The sequence below is a fragment of the Jaculus jaculus genome, chromosome 7, assembly GCF_020740685.1.
Source record: "Jaculus jaculus isolate mJacJac1 chromosome 7, mJacJac1.mat.Y.cur, whole genome shotgun sequence".
In the NCBI taxonomy this organism is placed as follows: Eukaryota; Metazoa; Chordata; class Mammalia; order Rodentia; family Dipodidae; genus Jaculus; species Jaculus jaculus.
In genome coordinates, this window is record NC_059108.1 from 151761202 (window position 1) to 151774808 (window position 13607).

Here is a 13607-nt window from a genome sequence, read left to right on the forward strand (position 1 = left end):
CTCCTTCCAGTGCTGCAGATAGCTTTCCTACCCCAGAGCAGTCGGCTGGCATGGGCCTTTGAAGGAGTGCCTGGAAGCCATCCTCTACCTGGGGAGGCCTAGTAAGTGAACTCCCCTAACTGGGTTCCAGGCCAACCTGAGGATGCAGGTGTATTCCTCTCAGAAGTTAAGCATGCTGTTTTGTTAGATAGAATATTAAGTTTTGTTTTCAGCAGAAGCACATTTCTGTAGATTGGGATGTTCCTTTACAGCATAGTTTCTCTTCAAGCTAAGGACTCAAGCTGGTAGCAATCTGCCTACAGAGTGGCCATTAAGCTGCACATTAAGTGTGTAGATGGTCGGAAGGAGGGGCCTCGCTCGCAGCAGGAGGACCTGCCCTTGGTTCAGCCGTGGGCAGGGGGCTGAGACTCATGGAAGCAGGTGTTTGAGCAAGTATCACAGGCACTAACATGTCGTCACCACCACTACTGCTAGGTAGGAAGAGAGAGCACAGAATACCAGGAGAGGAGAGGGATGGAGATGCTTGGCCATGGCCTCTCCCACAGGTCCTCTGAGCAGGTGACATGTGAAGTGCTTTTATGGAAAGATAATTGGGTGGAGAAGCGACTGGCGGTACTGGATATGAGAAAGAATGGAGGAACCATACCCCTGTGAAAGCAAGAAGATAGGTGTTATGGTTTGCCTATGAAACACGCCACCCACACATATACATGAGGTACATCTGTTGAAGCCATGGTCCACAATGAAGCAGCAATACTTAGAGGATGGCTTTGAGGAACTGATTAGGTCTTGAGGGCTCTGGCCTCATCAATAAATTAACCAGTGGATGTCACATAGCTGAGTGGACTAAGAGGTAGGAGAGAGTTGCAGGCAGGTTCAGCTGGAGGAAGAAGGTCACTGGGCGACAGGAACTTGAAGGGTATATTTCTCTCTCATTCTAAGTTGATCAGTCTCCTCTATGACACATGTTCTTGTCACGACTCTCTTCCTATAAACACTAAGGTCCACAACTACGGTACCAGCTAACCATGGACTAATGCCTCTGAAACCATGAGCCAAAAGCAATCCTCCCTCCTGTGCATTGATGTTCTTGGGTATTTCTCACAGCACGCTCATGGTCTCATGTACTTATCACAGTGCAGGAAAGCTGACCAGCACAGTAGGGGACCTGAGCACAGGGAAGCGGCTAGTCTGAGGGGCTGAGCTAGCGCGGTGATTCCATGAGCGAGGCTGGAATCGTGGTGTGTGCACGGGCACAGACTGACCAGAGCCACTGGGGTGTGGGGTGGTTAAGACGGAGAGGGTAGACTGGACGGCATGATGAGGTGATCAGTGAGTGAGGAGGGGCAGAGATGGGAGAAGAGAGTAACGAAATCTCCTCAGGACACAGGAGAAGTTCTACAGGAACAAGTGCCTGTTTCAAATGTGTGGAAGCTTACAGACAGGCATCTGATAAGCCAGTCAGATCCTCCAGCCCCAGCCAGATCCTTGGGGGCAGAGACAGAGGACTTAAGCAATCAGTCCCACATGCTTTGATTGTGAATTTCATGTCAGTTGGGCTAGGCCTCAGTACATAGAAGAGATATTATCCTAGATACTTCTTGAAGATATTTTTAGATGAAAAGAACATTTAAATTAATAAACTATTAAGTTATATTATCTTCTATAGTATATGGGTGAGCCTCATTTAGTCACTTAGAGATCTTAACAGAAAGAAGAAGGTGAAGACAAAGATGGAGAGGAAGAAGAAAAGAAGGAAGGAGAAGAAAAAGAAGAGGAAGATAAAAAGAAGGAGGAGGGCTTATTTCTCTAATCTTCTGACATGGTGTACATATGTTGGACATTTCAGCATGCAAAATTACACAAGACAATGTCTTAAATAAAACAGTTTTGATAGGTGACTCTCCCATCATTTTTCTTTGTTGATCTATGAACCAGCTGTGGAGGGGAGGTACAGAGGGCAAAAGAATGAAGCTTTTTTTTTTTTTTTTTTTTTTCTTCCCAAGGTAGGGTCTCACTCTGCACTCTGGCTCAGGCTGACCTGGAATTCACTATGTAGTCTCAGGGTGGCTATGAATTCATGGCGATCCTCCTACCTCTGCCTCCAAGTGCTGGGACTAAAGATGTGCACCACCACGCCCGGCTTCAATGAAGCTATTTCAATGGATAATTGCCCTCATAGTCAGGGAGGTTTTATACTGCGAGAAGCCATGGTCATCAGGAGCGTCCAGGTTGTGCTGAGATAGGAGCATATCCCACGCCAGCGGTGCAGTGGTGTGGACATACACAACGGAAGTTGATTTTGCATGGATTTGGAAATGACCTCTGTTCATGGTAACTAACTACCATGCCAGACAGACGAACGCTCCACCCCAAGGTTGGCTACCACATACTGCAACATGAGGGAAAGAGTGCATCACTTGCAGCAACCATAAAAAGCATGGCATGTGTCTTCTGCTCACACTTCATTTGCCCAGACAAATCATAAGGGACCATCTACTTTGGCTACGCTAGATCTCAGTATACAGCCCAGGCTGCATTCAGACTCATGCAAACTTCCTGCTTCTGCCTCCTGAGTATTAGGATTCCAGGTGTGAGTCACCATGCCCTAGCTAACCAACTTTAAAAGTTCCCATCCATGAACATGGTGTATATTTAAATTTATATATCCTATCCTATTTGACATCTTACAGATTTCAGTGTGAATGTTGTGTCATTTGGTTTAATTGTTCCTAAGTATGTCAGTGTTTTATATTAGTGCACATGAAATTTTTAGTATTTCATCATTCACTCCAAATGTATAAATTAAAAATAATTCTTGCATACTGAACTTATATTCTATGATCCTACTAAACTTTCATTTAGTGTTGCATATTTTGTTTTAGCTGAGTACACTGGAAAATCTATGTAAATAATTTTATCATTCCCAAATGAAGATACATTTGTTCCTTTACTTCTAAACTTTATGTGTTTTTTGTTTTCTTGTTTTTTTTTTCTTGCCTTAGTGCTTTGATAAGGAGCAATGTTGAATAAAAAAGAAGAGTTGATATCTCAGATTTATACTGTCTTAAAACTTCAAATATTTCAGTGTAAAGTGTGATTATACCAAGGCTTTTCTAATAGGTGGGAGTTCTCCTCCTTCTACAATTTACACAAAGCTTTGATCTCTGCTAAGTACTACATGCTGTTAAATGTTTCTACTTCATTTGTTGAAATAAACATTTGGTTTTAGTCTCTGCACTGTTAAAACAGTAAACTACACTGATTGTTTTATAGTCATCTCTTCAGTCCTATGATGAACTCAGCTGGTCAAGATGCATTGTCATTGTGTGCATTGTTAGACTGGGGTTTTTTCTTTCCTTTTTTGGTGAAGACTTTTATATTAATTACTATGAAAAAAAAATTTGGCTGTTGTTTTTTTGTATGCTTTCATATTAGAAGAATTTTAATCTTTTCAATATAGGCTTGGGAGTTTCATTTCTTCCTACATTTTTCTGTAATATTTTTTTAAAAATTTATCAAAGATGCTATATGAACCTGGAAGTTTCTTTGTGGGAAGTTGTGTTTTGTTTTGTTTTGGTTTGGTTTTGGTTTTTCAAGGTAGGATCTCACTCTAGCCCTGGAATTCACTATGTAGTCTCAGGGTGGCCTTGAACTCATCTGAGTGCTGAGTGCTGACATTACAGGCATGTACCACCACACCCAGCCTGTGGGCAGGGTTTTAACTCTGGATTTGATTTCTTGACCAGAGAAAATGCTATTCAGAATTTCTACTTGATTTCATTTCGTCTTTTATAATTTGCATATTTTACGGAGTTTGTTCATGTAATTGGAGTTTTCAAACTTACCTATGTTAATTTTCTTTGGTTGTTATGTCCTTTTATTTTCATTTCACTTTCCTTAGGGTTCTCTACCATTCCTGGCATTAGTCTCCAGGATATCCTCTCTTCTACTCTGGGTGTGATTTGTGTGATTCTTTCCGTAGTACTTACCTTCTCTTTGCAGCAAAAGACATCTGACCAGAAGCTACTTAGACTTATAGTTTCAAAGAGAAATCTCATCACGGGGAAGCCATGGCAGGTCTGAGCAGGGTCATATCTTCACAGCAGCTGGAAAGAAGTCATTTGAGTACTGGGCTTGGAGCTGTGCTATATCACCTCAAAGCCCTCACCCAATGTCACCTTCTCCAGCAAGGCTCCACCTCACGCAGACTGCACCAACTAGGGACTCACTATGAGGCTTAACCATAAACACACGGGGCTACAGGGGACATCTTACATCAGGCCACGACACCTTCTTAATTCGATCTAAGTTTTAAAGGCTTTGAAGAAACAATACATTGTTTCATTGATCACCTCTTTTCATTTCTGCTTTTATTTTTACCAATCTATTATTATGGGTCATTTGGTTTTCTTTTCTCCAGCTTCTAAATACAAAAACATAGGGGTCAGTAACCTAAAATATTTCCTCCCAATATAATTCCTGACAAATATGAATCTTCTCTTGACATTGCTATACTCTTGTGGGTTGTGAACGAATACTTCATTTTTAATCCATAGGAATCACTTTCCCTTATCTAGTATGGTTTCTTCTTTGGCCTATGGACTATTTAAAAATATCAGGGTCAGGGCTGGAGAGATGGCTTAGCGGTTAAGCGCTCGCCTGTGAAGCCTAAGGACCCCGGTTCGAGGCTCGGTTCCCCAGGTCCCACGTTAGCCAGATGCACAAGGGGGCGCATGCATCTGGAGTTCGTTTGCAGAGGCTGGAAGCCCTGGAGCGCCCATTCTCTCTCTCTCCCTCTATCTGTCTTTCTCTCTGTGTCTGTCGCTCTCAAATAAATAAATAATTAAAAAAAAAATCAGGGTCAGTAGGGAACTTTACTGGTTCTTTTTAATTTTGTTTTCATACTTAATTCAGTTTTCAAAATTACTAAGATATGATTTATAGTCAGAAATATAATTTATTTTGATGAAAACACTGTGCATTTTGTAAGTAAACATACATCAGTTCAATTGGATCATAAGGCTTAATTGTTTTATTCTACTGAGTTTTTGGTCTGCTTATCTGATAAGGATGGAGAGTGGAGGGTGTAAGGGCATCTCTAACTGTAATGAGAATTTGTCTCTTTTTCTTTTACTGACTAATTTTATTCTTCTTGAACTTGAAAGGTTTACTTTTTAGGTAAATATTCAATGTTGTCATGTGTTTGGTCCATACGAAGTTGGTTCTGAGGTTACAAGACCCAGGGATGGTCCAAGTCTGGTGGCACAGAGCTTTCGTAATAGCTCCTAAGGAACCTGAAAGAGGAGAATACTAAGTTCAAGGCCTGCCTAGGCACATTAATCAAACCCTGTCGCAAAATACAAAGGTATACAAAGAGCCAGAGTTGTAGCTGACAAGTACCATTTTTCAGGCATGTGTGAACTACAAAGTTTAATCCATACCCCAGAAAAACAATGAGCCACAGAGAAGGTATAACTGAACCTTCATAGAAACACCTAGATCAGGGTCTTAGAAAGGATTGTCTTCATGCTGTCCAGGATGCCTTGGGGACTTTGGAATGGTGATACTGGCTGGAAAGAGCCTCGGGGGTTCTCATTAGCATGAGCTCACCTAGTTGCATACGTTCAGGCTCACCAGGCCTCAGCTGAACCCACATCACTTAGCTTGACCCACAGCAGCTCCATCCATTGGGCAGGGAGGGAGAGCATGCATATCTGTTCTGTCATCTATCTGTCTTTCAGATGCTTAGCCAAAGAAACCCGACTCTGCCCCCCTGTACCACAGCCTACCTGCTACAAATAATCACGTGCCTTTGTAGAATCCCCAAGGTCCTCTCCGAAGAAGCCTAAATCAAATACGTATTCAAGTTATGACCCTCCAACCCTGAAGTTAGACTCTCTGACTACTTTATTGCTCCCTGCTGGTCTTTAAGAGGCCAGTAAGGACAGATATGCACATCCTATGTGTGCATCTTCCTCACCTAGAACACTGGGATGCTTGGTGGACACTGGTTTGACCTTACTGTATGTGCCACCATTTGGTTATAGTGGATGATGGTTTATTCTGACTGTTGTGATCATTTCTATGATGATAATTTCTCAGTGTGATTGTCCAACATGGCTTCTACATATTCACTCATAAAGACTCATAAAGATCAACTGGAAAATAAGAGAAGGTACACTTGTCTAACAAAGGCTGCTTTGATATCAATAGCGCCTCTAGGAAGCCCTCCTTGACTGTGTCAAGCTTCGACATTCACCCCTTAGCAGAGCCTTTTCACACTCAGCATGAACACAATGGCACATGATGTCCCCAACTGAACATTAATCTTTCTATTCATGAAACCCACTTTGCCCCGCTAAATGCTAATTGGTTAGGCCACTGGCATCTGAATTAAAGGTGTGTTCAAGTAACTCTGAAAAAAAGAAAGGAAAAAGAATCAAAATGGCAATCACCCCTTCTGTGTGGAGCATATAATATTTTCTGATTGGCTCTTGTTGGTTGGAATTCTAATGCAATGGTGCCCTAATGTTATCTATAGACAGACATTCAAGGCATTATCCAGAGAGAAGAGTTCATGCCTATTATTGCTTACAGAATTGGAATATATTATAAAATCATTGTTTAACTTCCACATTCACTTCCATAGTGACATGAAGCTAGCCAAGCCCCAGATGGGATTTTAGCCCACTCAGGGTTCCCTCTATTCCCCACCCCTCCATGAAACCTTGCTCTTCAAACCCTGGTCCTTCCAGCCCTACCTGGCACTGGGAGATCATTCCCGCCTTGGGAGAACAACAGTGTCCCCAACAGCGTTTGTATATATGAACGTCGCATCTCAGCACACATGTGTCAGACAGGAAATTGATGTCAAGGCACAGTGCACGCCGGCAACCAAAGCAGGATAAAATTAACCTCGTGCAAGTAAGCCCTTCCCAAACGCAGTCATGGAGGCTAATAAACTGAGGGCTTATCTTTGTGAAACCTGCCAGAGCCCTAGACGCAAGCTCCTCTTCTGAGTAAGAGGCCACCATACCCCAGTAGGTATGATTATCCTGAGAGAAGAGTGCTTTATTTATTTATTTATTTATTTATTTATTTATTTATTTATTTCCCTCTCTTAGGATATCAGACCTGCTTGTCTACATTTCCACAGGCCCATAATCTTTCAATTAGATACTCAATTGAATATAAATCATTTTGCAAGGGACCCTTGCTGAGGAATGTTTGGAAAGCAGGAAACAAGCGCTGCCAAGGAGAGGGCTCACCAGCTCAATACCACACTATAGCATTAAGGACATTGACTCTTTTCATTCATTATTCAGCCCAACTTAACAGCAATGCAAGTCTGAGAGCAAGAGCAGAAAGGGGAGGAAGTGAGGGATGGAGAGATTGTGTTTATATTAGAAATAATTTTCAAATAGTATCTTCAAAGCATAGTGAGAATAAATATTATTTTCACTAGTTAAATTCAATTATATGCACTGTGATTCTGCTTCTCTCTGCCATCATAAAACGCTCCTGTAGAGCCTTCTGTGTGGTGGTGGTTTGCACAGCCTATGTATGTTTTTCATTTCCAAATTAACTATCCTTCAGTGGAAAGCTTTTTAAGGTGAAGGAGGTTCATTTTTAAGAGACACTTCAAGATAGGAAGAGAATAGCTCTTAAAAATCCCAGCCTGTGTTTTTTCCCCCCCCTTCTTTCATAAGCACATACCTCAAGCCCAGTGTTAGCAAAAAAGTTTCAGAGTCACAGAAAAACCACACACAGCCAAGGTGAAGTTTCTTGAAGGGAGTGGGTCTCTGGTCAAGAGGCCAGCAGCAAGGAAATGACACAGGCCTATGGCTCAGCTGTGGCTGGTCTGCTCAGCACTGGTCACTGGATCCCCAATAACGCTGGTACTGGCACTAACAGAATGGACTGTGACTATCTACAGTGTGCATTGTGTGTGTGTTGGGGCGGGGGTTAGAAATGATTAAGTTTAGATAAGGTCATTACAGTGGAACATCCATGGTCAAATCCCAATAACTTTATGATAGAGAGAAAGCAAGAGAGTGGGGGGACAGCAGACACACAGACAGACATACACACCTCCTGATGCCATGTGCCACCTCAGTCTTCTGACATCAAGAAGCTGTGACCACAGCATGGACCTAGGGAGAAGAAAGGCAGAGGAGGCAGCCTCGGCATGGCAACTTTTGAACTGATACACGTGTGGCCATCCTTCTGTTACCTTGTCTTGGTCCTTTTGTCCTATTCCATCTTCCATGTCAGAAGATGGATGGGCTCAGGACCATGCTGTGTTGACAGAGTATCAGTAGCCACTGTGGGGCTGTGAATGCACTGGTCAGTTCATGCCTGGAGGACAGCATCACCACGTCTGCCTACTGTGCCTCATACATTCTTACTGTCCCCTCAACTCCAATGCTCCTTGGGTGTTAAGCTCGCAACTGCCTCTTATTTTCAGCTCTGGTGAGTTGTGTGTGAGTCTCCTTAGTGACTGCCATCATCGCCATAAGGTGTTCTCTTGCTGGCAGTGAGAGGAACGCTCATATTCTTTCTGTGTCCTGTGTCCAACTCTACAGTGTTCCCAACTCCTGGAGGTGAAGTAGAGATGGTTCTTCCAATGCTGAGCCCTGGGCTTTCCCTTATTCTTGTAAATCCAATGAGTCTTGGGTCTCCCTGGTATTTGCCATCATCTATAAAAAGAAGGTCCCCCTAACCAAAAGTGAGAGCAGCATTAATCAAAGGGTTTAAATGCACATGTTTAGAAGATTGTTTGATGGACATGACTCTGTTTAGCCAAAGGACAGTGTGAGTTTCCCTCTGGGATCTGTGGCCTTCCAAGCCATTATTTTCTGGCTAGGTTCTCAGTACCACTGAATGGAGCCTGCTATCCCATGAGAGAGCAACTAATTGCATCCATTGCTCACGTGCCACTACTGCATCATTGGGTACCACCTGCCTGGCTGGTAGATTTTGTAGCTTGCAGGATCCACCACTTGTTCAGAGTGGGGATGGATTTTCTCCCGCAGCAACTTTAGTGCCTCTAGAGCCACGCCAGCCAGCGACAGGGAGCTGGCTTCCCTCTCCCTTCCAGCTTGATTCCTCTGTGTCCCGAAACTGCAGCTGTCTTCAACCCTGTTCTCTTGAGACAGGACTTCAAAGATTTGCCAATACCTTCTCCAATTACATAAGGAATGATATAGACAGGACTGCCTGGTCTCACATGCTGGACTGGCAATTGAGCTGTTAACAGGCTTGTTCAAGGGTCTACTGATTGTTTAATTTTATTCCTGTTTTTGTTGTGTGCATGAGTATGTGATGTGTGTATGAATATCATGTGTATGTGTTGACTGACTTGTGTGCACATGCATGTAGATGCCAGAAGTCTACATTGGGTGTCTTACTCAGTGACTTTCTACCTTGTTTTTTCTTGGGGGGGAGCGAGCCCAACAGACTGGACTTTTGTGTGCGAGAGAGCGAGAGAGATAGAGAGACAGAGAGAGACACAATTGGCATGCCAGAGGCTCCATGCACTGTGATTGAACTCCAGATATATGAGCCACCTTGTGTGCATGTGCGACCTTGTGCATGTGTCACCTTGTGCATCTGGCTTACATGGGAGCTGGGGAGTAGAACATGGGTCCTTAGGCTTCACAGGCAAGTGCCTTAACCACTAAGTGGTCTCTCAAACCCACTACTCTAGTTTTGAAGACCGGGTGGTTCTGGTTGATGGAAAAAATACCTGACAAAACTCAGTCTAAAAGGGGAGGGTTCTTTCAGTAACAGTTCTAGGTTATAGTCTGTCGTGTTTGGGAAGGCATGATGGCAGCAGTGGGAGGCAGCCGCTCTCATTCATGGAGTCCACAGCGAGGAAGCAGAGAGTGATGGAAGTTGCTGCTCAGCTTGCTCTCCCCTTTTTCAAACTCGGGACTCCAGCCCATGGAATGATGGCATCTACAGTGAAGGCAAGCCTCCCCATGTCAACTAGCCTAATCCAGATAATCCCTTATAGGCACGGCCAGAGGCTCATTCCCCGTGGAACTCTAGGTCCTGTCAAGTTGACGATCAATGTGACCCATCACTCAGAGTCTGTCACTGAAACCAAGCTCAGTGATTTGGCTACACAAACTAATAAACAAGGCGTATGGATCACATCTCTCTGTCTTCCCCAGCACAGAGATTATGCACTACTATACTAGGTTTGCTTGCTTGTATGGCAAACACTTTTCCTACCAAGCCATATTTTAGTCCCCTGCTTCATTTTTTTGTTTATTATTATTTATTTATTTGAGAGTGACAGAGAGAAAGAGAGAGAGAGAAAAAATGGGTGTGTCATTGCCTCCAGCTACTGCAAACAAACTCCAGATTCAATGTGCCACCTTGTACATCTGGCTTATGTGGGTCCTGGGGAATTGAGCCTCGAACCAGGATCCTTAGGCTTCACAAGCAAACCTTAACTGATAAGCCATCTCTCCAGCCCCATTTTTTAAAAAAATATTTTTAGTTATTTATTTGCAAGTAGAGAGAGAAGAGAAATAGATGGAAGAGAATGGATGTACCAGAGCCTCCATGTGCTATAAATGAACGCCAGATGCATGTGCCACTTTGTGCATCTGACTTTATATGGATATTGGGGAACCACAGTCAGGTCCTTTGTATTTGCAGGTAAGTGTCTTAGCTGCTTAGCCATCTCTCTAGCCTCCCTGCTTCATTTACATTTGCTCACTCAGAGTAACTACACTCTCAAGAGCATGATACTTAGGGATCGCTGGTGTCGATTGAGCATTGCTCCGGGCCATTGCAGTTGTCTCTGCCTGTGTCCCGAGGCAGCTGAGAGAGGGTGCTCTAGTCTCTTGCTCAATCCTGACTCCAAGTGTGTCATCTGGGATGCTAGGTCACTTGGGTATCATGTCCCTCATTTGTAAACTTTGACGGAAGAATTATGGTACCTACCAGATGGGTTTATAGCAAGTAGCAAACTGTTACACATGTGGAACATTCTTACCATGTGTTGTGATGTGTGAGGGTTCAATAAATGCTGTCTGTTGCTATTGACAGAGCCTGGGCTCATTATGTAACCTTAATTCACTTCCAAGCTCATGTCTATAGGATGGAGAAAATCATATTGAATTAGCAAAGCCATGAGAGGATCAGAAAGATGACATATGTCACAGGTCTGGAATAGAGCAGACATTGGCCCATATTAGCTTCATACTCCTTGGTATCAACTTTTCTCATGCCACTTTGTGCCCAAAACCATCATTAACTTGTGGCTGCGCCCCTCTGCACTCCATTCACAGTTCAGCCTGGGCCAGATTTTGCATAGATCATCCGTGTTGTAATTCTCGGGGACTTTTTGTATATGTAATATACAATTGTATATGTATATGGGGTGCTTGCATGCATGTGATGTATGCATACGTGCATACCCCATGTGCACCTGTGCGGTGGCCAGAGGAAGATGCTGGCTGCCTTGCTCTACTCCTCTTTCACCTTATTTTCTGGAGGCAGACTCTCTCACTGAACGCAGAGTCAGAGTTTCCTGGTTAGACTGACACCCAGAAAGCTCCCGAAGCCCGGGGATACTGCTGCTTTCTGCTTCTCACGGTGCTGTGGCTGCTCTTGGCGTTTTACGTGGGTGCTGGGGATCAAACCCAGGCCCTTGTGCTTGAGCAGCAAGTGTTCTTACTCGCTAAGCTGCCTCCCCAGCCCCATAATTCTACTTCTTTGAAATAGAGAATTATCATAATTAAGACAAAAAAGTATAAAGAGGAAAAAAGAAAAAAAATACTTTCCTCCAGTTTCATGTGTCTAGACTCATGTGCTATGAATATTTTGGCACTATTGCCTCCAATTTCTTTCTACATATTTTTACACAGGTGAATTTATTCAGAGAGAGACCAATTTTTTAGCCTCTCATTTATTGAGATGTGTGTAAAAAAATGGAGCTAAAAGTTTTTTTTTTTTCCCCTTCGTTATTCAATTTCCTTGGTGTTTCATAATGTGTGCATAATAGTCCTGGGATCTGTATAAACATATAAGAAAGAACAGAAGACTCTTAACATGCGTACCTACATACATGCTTAGACACATGCATGCCTCAATTTTGTTCATGTGAAAAATGTCACAGTGATGAACACATCTTCACTCAGCACTTGGCCAGGGTCTGGGCTTTCTCATATCTTAAGCAGTGTCAAAGTCTTGCCTTTCCCTTAGATTTCTTCAGCCATAGTTCCAATCCGGGTTTTAGCATCTGATTTTCTGACTCTCTTTGGGGTGGGATAGTAGCTTCTCGCTGGGCTTACTACTTGCCTCCTTCCCCTTTTGGGGTGCCATGTTCTTCCTCTTAATGCTTGACTCTTGCCCGGTACTGATCAGGTCTTGGTCCTGCACCATCTTACACCATTGGAATGTACAATCTTCTTCTTTATTTGTGAACACGTAATGCAGAAGACTTTTTAATGTTTATTTTTATTTATTTATTTGAGAGTGACAGAGAAAGAGGCAAATAGAGAGAGAAAATGGGCACCTCAGTACCTCCAGCCACTGCTAACAAACTCCACATGTGTGAGCCCCCTTGTGCATCTGGCTAACGTGGATCCTGGGGAATCAAGCCTCCAGCCAGGGTCCTTAAGCTTCACAGGCAAGCACTTAATCTCTAAGCCATCTCTCCAGCTCGGCCAAAGACTTTTGAAAAAGCATCAGTGGCTCTATTGGATTGCATTCTTGAAAGATCTTTTGGTCCCAGTTCCTTTAACTTGATTTTGAATGGAAAAATATCAGGTACTTGCCGAGGCCAGAAATGAAGCAGAGTAGGCTTTGGCTTGAGTGGTTAGCTTGAAGTAACCATTCCAAGGAAGAATTCTAGCTCACCCAGCCCAGAACCTTGATCCAAGCAGGACTGAGTTCCAATCTCATCCCATCCACTTTCCAAGTCATGATGGGAAAGCAAGGGGCTCTCTAAGGGGTTCACTCTACCTTGAGGAACACTTAGAAGACATGCTGGATGGTTCTGGCCAGTGGGTTTATGTGGAAACCTGCGCTTTTCCAGGACTCGCCCAGGCTCACAGACAGTGAGGATGTTAGCAGTGAGAGTCAGAAACTCACAAGCTTCCTACATGCAATTGGTGTGAATGCAGACAAGGTGCTCACCCTCTGCAAGCCTCAGTGTATCATACTTGTTCCTTTGGAGCTGTTGTTCCAACAAGAGATAATGCACTTAAAGTGTCTGGCATCTGCCAAGGACTCCATAAATATTCATGTCTTCTCACCCTCTTCTCCTCAGAGTGCCATTTTGGATGTTGCCCCAGGCGTTACCAACCAGGAAGGTCATGGGGGAGAGATGGGCACTGTGGGGCTATGCTTCTCTCCAGCTTTTTGGAAATGATTGAAAGTTAAACTGGGCCAGCAGTCTGGTGACGTCTGGGTGAGAGACAGAGTTAAATTAAGGTTTAATCTCAGCCCTTCCATGTGTTAGCCAGGCTGCACAGAGCAAAGAGTTTGAAAGAGATTCAATGCGGTTTCCTCACTAATCTGATGGAAAGAGGAAGAGAGAGAGAGTTAGAGTTCTGATGGCTAGTTTTACAGCCAGCATCACA